Source organism: Gossypium hirsutum, chromosome A01 (genome assembly GCF_007990345.1).
Source record: "Gossypium hirsutum isolate 1008001.06 chromosome A01, Gossypium_hirsutum_v2.1, whole genome shotgun sequence".
Taxonomy (NCBI): domain Eukaryota; kingdom Viridiplantae; phylum Streptophyta; class Magnoliopsida; order Malvales; family Malvaceae; genus Gossypium; species Gossypium hirsutum.
The window spans coordinates 17,062,825-17,069,591 of record NC_053424.1 but is presented as its reverse complement, the minus strand read 5'-3'; positions in this window follow the sequence as shown (position 1 = coordinate 17,069,591).

Genomic DNA, 6,767 nt, shown 5'->3' with positions numbered 1-6,767 from the left:
ACAATATTTATGGACTCACATTAGATTTGTGGCTCCAAAACCACTGTTTCGACATTACCAAGAAATGGTTTGTTAAATGATTTGTCAAATACGATCTGATTTTACACTAAACCCTAAGGCTATCTGTATGCACATGACAGACCATAACTTTAGAAAAATCCAAACAAGCTATGCACTTTAATAACCAAAGAAATCAAAATAAGGCATACACTTTAATAAAAACAATAAATATACACAGTGTATAAACCCCATGCAAATGCAACATTTTTCAAAATTGAAAATAAAAAAACCCTAAACCCAAATCCCCTAAATCCAAAAAATCATAAACCAAATACAAAAAATTACCCGTTTAAGGTGGATGCAACAACATTGGTTGCATCTCTTCTATTAATTATTGTGGCCCTCAACCTTAAACACCGATATCTTTTGTTGTCTTCTTTTCTCCCAAAACCCAAAATATCAATCCTTCAACCTTCAATCGTTCACTCTTACCATTACCTTAGAAATTCCATCCTTCAATCATCCAACCCTAAACCCTAAAATTGATTTCCATCCCTAAACCTTGTTAATCCCTGATGGTTGTGAAACTAACCAAAAATTCGACTAAGGCAAGCGCACCTATCGAATAGTAGTATAGTTATGGTGAGACTGGAAATATCGTACCCACGAGGACTAAAAGTACTAGTAATTACTATCTTTTTATTATCTAGCCTAACAATTTAGAGAATGTTTTATCTAAAACTAATATACTAATTAACTAAGATTGCGACAGAGATTAAAGTTGGAAAATACTTTTGGAAAACCGATGAAGAAGACAATACCCAAGGAAGAGTTCACCTAGACTTCACTTATTACCTCTGAATTAGACGATTTATTCACTTGACTTAATCCATAGAAATCCCTAATTTATGTTAATATCCCTCTCGAGACTAAAAACAATTGACTCTAGGTTGATTAATTGAAATCTCTTTCTAATTAAAACCCCTATTATCGCATTAACTCGATCTTTGGATTCTCTTATTAGATTTGACTCTAATCTAGTAGATTTATGTCGTTATATCTCTGGGATTCCATGCAACACCATTTAATTATGGGGATCTACTCTTAAATAGGGGCTTTTACTCCACTGAATAAGTACATCAAAACCTGAATTAATACCTTGGAATATTAAAACAAAAATTTAAAACTCTCAATTAAGAATAAGAACAAGTATTTATCATATAATTCAAATAGTAATAAGATCCATCTTAGTTTCATCTCCCTTAGGTATTTAGGGAGTTTAGTTCATAATAATGAAAAACATCTCAAGAATCAAAAAACAACAAAACATAAAGAAACCTAAAGAACTTCTAGGAAATTGAATGGAAATCTTCAGTCTTGATGTAGATCCTACCTCCGAGCTGATTCCGATGGCTATCTTTAGGTATTTTCTGCCTTCTACTCTATATATCCCCATTTAATCCTCTTCTAGGATGTTTATATAGACTTTGGAATGCCTAAATTAGCCCAAAATTAACCTTTTTCGAGTAGAATTAGACTTGAGCTCGACAGGGACACGGCCGTGTGCCACGCCTAGTGAAAATGCTTAGACCGTGTGCAATTCTGACTTTGTTTCGTGTAGACATGGCCATAAAACACGGACGTGTGGTCTACCCGTGTATCACACACAAGCGTGTGAATTGCCCGTGTGGAAGTGCCTAGGCTATGTGAAACACTAAATTAGTCCCAATTTGTCTGTTTTTGGCCTGTTTCTTGCTCTTTTTGCTATCCTAAGCTCTCCTGAGTGTAAACATGAAATTAAAGGATTAGGAGCATTAAATTCACTAAAACCAAGGAAAAATCATTCATAAATATGCCAAGCATGGGGTAAAAATATGTAATATTACGGTTTATCAATCCCAATCGATTTTCTTTTCTTCTCCTTAATTCCAAACTTTTGTCTTTTTTTTCCCCTAAACCAATCCACCTTCTCTTTTTTTTCCCTAAACTCGTCTAAACATTTGAGACTTCGGCTCCTCGCCCAACCTAGCAAGTTAACTGGCTATGTCAATTGTCCCATTAAGCTTGTAACGAAAAATGTTAATAAGTGAATGATTTGTCACCTTTCGATAACATTAGTGACTGATTTGTTATTTTTTGAAGGTTGAGTGACTATTGGTATAATTTACTCAAATTCTTATTAGAAGTCTTGTAATATGTAATGTTTTTCTTCTCTTTTTCTTTTGCAGTGTATAAAAAAAGGGGTAGTTTGCCCGCATCAAACTTGAAAAATAAATGATGTAATCTTCATTCTCCTAATTTATAACATTATACAATATTTAATAAAACATTTGTTATATCCTTTTAATTTTCATATTTTAAAAACATATTAAATCAATTTATTTAATCAGTTGAATTAAAAAGTTTATAGTTCTAATTCACTAAAGTTTTCCAGATTAACTTTTATTTCTTGATTCTGATTTATATACTTAAAAAAAATTCCTTTCTATCTCATGCGAGTTTATAAACTCCGGACATTCTTTCAAATCTAATTTCATTACTCATGATCTTTTTCATTGTTTACCTTACTCTTTTCTTAGGGGTTCAATATGGGTTCATGGTTATTACACTATCTACCCATTTCTTTTGGGGCACTAACATAAAATTGATCCATCAAGAGTTAGTTTATCTTACACAATCATTTATTTATTTTAAATTTTTTATTAAAAACAAAATTATAATAAAATTATATACTATAATTTTGTTCTATAACAAATAATTTTTAAGAGAAACGTCAATTAAAATAATAATAATAAATGGTCTAACACAAATCAAGAAATAGAGAGGAATAATCTAAATACCAACCAACAACTTTGTCTTATATATCTTGTTTTACTTGTTTCATCCTCTTCTCTCACAACACATCAATATCAACAGCAAATAAAGCAACGGAACATCAAAATGAATTATCAGTTCATGAAATAAGACAATTTAAACTAAATTAAGAGTCACCTATTAACATCCCTTCAAATCCAAACAACAAATATATAACTGATAGCAAGATAAATTTGTATTTTTAATATATTTATTTTTACGAAATTATCAGATAAAATGTTATTAAATTTGGGTTTTTCTTATCAAGAATGAAATTGGTGTGTTGAATTCAAACTAATACAAAAAGGGGCTAAATTGGAAAAAAAAACCAAAGAGGAAGGCTTGATTGAAAGATTGAAGATTTAAAGTTGGCTGGATAAAGATTGAAGGGTTGAAGATTTAAAAAAATGGTTGGATAAAGATTGAAGGACTTTTGATATTGTTAAAATATTGTAATTAGTTTGAATTTAATCTCTATTTTAAATTTTATTTTTAAAATTTTGATTTATTTAGTGATAATATTTAGGAAAAATCTAGCTAAATTTTAGCACTAGAAGTGTGTACAAATACCCAATGGCTACAACCAACTAAACACACATTTGGCTTCAGGCATTTAATAAAAACTCTTTTTTTTTCCTCCCTGTGTCTATTATATTCTACCATTTCAATTTTCTTTCTTTTGCTTTTAACATTTTTGGCTTATTTGCCTTTCAAGCCCTCTTCCTTTTCCACTTTCCACAATTCCATTTAAACCGTTTCTATAAACCTTCAAGCATGATTCTTTTCATGATTAACTAAACTCCTCTTTTAGCTGTAGCCCAGAAATTGCCCCAACAAAACAATTGTGAGATATGAGCCAGCTCAAAAAAATCTGTCAGTATTTTCTATCTCTCCGGTATATGGGCTAGTAAAAATTTGTCCCTTAAAGTTGATCCAGCTTCGATTCAAAAAGTGCACGTTGGGTTGGAGTTGATTGGCATACAGTTGGGAAGTCGAATAGGCCATGTTGTGTTTGAATTCCCGCGAACAAATTGGAGTGTCTAGGTGGAAAAAGCCAATTGGGTTCTGTCAAAGAATATAGAGATTGGATTTAAAAGATCCACGCGATTGAGGCCGTTAATTCTAGTTGGGCCATTCAGATTGCAAGGCTGTCGAAATCCTGAATTGCTAACATGTGTATCATGGTTAGAAATTTGGCAAGAGTCGGTTTGTAGGTTGTACCGGGATCGACTACATAAGGAAAAAGTAGTGGTCGGGACATTCTTGGTTGTTATAACTAGCTTATCGCTTAAAAAAGAAAGTCCATTTCAAGGATCGATTCAAGACTGGAGTACACCAAGGCTAAGGTTAAGCTTTAAAAAATATTTTTTATTCATTTAATTTTATATTTCTTATTTTACTTTGCAATCACGTTTTTACTTTATTTTATATACATATTTTTTTCCTTTTAATTTTATATCTTTATCCACTAAACGTCCATTTTTATTTTCCAGCATTGCAAACACATAGGTCGTAGGCACAACTGTTACCGTGATAGTAATTCTAGTCACAAGAAAAGGCAAAATTAGACAACTAGCCCATGTGGATTTGACCATATTGCTTCATATTTCAATTTACTATTATTTTTTCATAGGAATTTATATTTGGTGGTTTCGACGCCCATCAAATTTTGGCATCGTTGCCGGGGGCTGGTGAAAATTTCTAATTTTTGTTTGTTTTCTTTATGACCAAGTTAGAACCGGGGACTCTAGCATTTGAACCAGAAATAGAAAAGTTGGCTCGAACACTTCAAAGAGAGGTTGTTCAATGTGGTAAACGACCACATCCAAACTTTTAAGTAGGATCTTATACTGAAGATATTTTCTAATTCGAAGATTTAGACAAAATGACAGATCAAAGTATACGCCAACTTGTAGTTGCACCAGATGAATAACAGCCACTATGCATAACTTATCCAGCAGGAGAAACACCGTTTGAGTTAAAGCTGGGATTAATTCATTTGTTGTCAACTTTTCGCGGTTTGAAAAATGAGAACCCCCACACTCATCTGAAAGAATTTCATATGGTCTATTTAAGCATGAAATCAGAAGGAGTAACTGAGGATCAAATTAAACTTCGAGCTTTTCCCTTTTAATTAGCCGACTCTGCTAGAGAATGGTTGTTTTATTTACCTTTGGGATCTGTTAATACTTGGACTGATATGTCACGATTATTTCTTGACAGGTTTTTCCTAGCAGCTAGAGCAACCAAATTAAGGAAAAGTGTAGTCGGAATACAAAAAAAGCAAGCAGAGTCACTCTATGAATATTGGGAGCGATACAAGAAGTTGTGTGCAAATTGCCGACAACATGGCCTATTTAAACAGTCGCTCTTACAGTATTTCTATGAAGGGTTACTCCAAACAGAAATGAAAATGATTGATTCCATCAACGAAGGAGTGCTTGTGAACATGACTCTTTAAAGAGTTAGGGAATAAATTTCGACCATGGCTATAAATCCAAAAACAGTATCGACCGCCTATGGAACTACGAGAAGGGTTCATGAACTAAGTACTCCTTCTTTAGTAGATAAGATTGATAAACTTACTAATATGGTTAAAAATATGCTTGTAGGAAAGACGAACCCAGCTCGCTTATGCGAAATTTGCGCTAAGCCTGATCATCCTACCGACTCGTGCCCGATTTTATAGGAAGATACAACTGCACAAGTAGATGACATTTGGAACTTTCCAATGCCACCTAAAAAGTGTTATAATCCATATTCGAACACGTACAATGCAGGATGGAAGGACCACCTGAATCTAAGCTATGGATCAAACCCTTGATTCAATCAACAATATCAACCAAGACCACATCCGCTTCAACAATATCAACCTCCAAAATCATCTCTTGTAACCATAATAGAGAGGTTGGCCATTAGCACTGAAAAGTTCAAACAAAATTCTGAGGCATAGTTCTAAGAAATTGATCAAAAAATAAATAAGTTAGAAGTTATGGTTAGTCGTTTGGAGAACCAAGGAAAATTGTCATCTCAAACCGAGTCAAACCCATGTCAAAATGTGAGTGCTATTGTCGTAAAAGATGGAACAGAGTCAAAACTAGTGCCCAACATGATTCGTGGCCACAACGCTGAACAGGAAGAACAAAAAGCCGAACTAGCAGCTCCCATAGAGCCGACACCATAGAAACCATTTGTTGTACCTTCCCTATTCCCTGGAAGGCTCGTCCAAGTTAAAAAGGAATGAGAGGAGAAATAAATCCTTGAGATATTTCGAAAGGTGAAAAAGAATTATTAGCATTTGTTTTTGCTTTGTAAAAATTTAGACCATATTTATTAGGCACTAAAGTTATTTTTTTCCAACCATGCAACGTTGAATATTTGATTGGGAAAAAGGAGGCAAAACCTAAGCTAATTCAATGGATTCATCTCTTACAAGAATTCAATTTAGAAATTATGGACAAGAAATGAAGCAAGAACTTAGTAACTGATCATTTGAGTCAAATTCCCTCTCCAAAAGGTGACACTCCTATTAAAGATGACTTCCTAAATGAAAATCTACTATCCGTACAGATAGTTTACTCATGGTTTGCAGATATGGTAAATTACCTCACTACAGGTATTATTTCTTCCCACTTATCACGTTATGAAAATGACAAAATCAAGAGAGACTCACGATATTATATTTGGGACGATCCATACCTATGGAAACACTGTTCTGATCAGGTAACCCGACAACGTGTCGTAGAAACAGAGGTACAATCTATCCTTTTTTTTTGTCATCTTATGTTTGTGGAAGACATTTTGGTCCTAAATGCACTGCACATAAGGTACTTAAATGTGAATTGTTTTGGCCACACATATTTTGTGACGCTTATTTATTTTGCAAAACTTGCGAAATATGTCAAAAAGTGGGG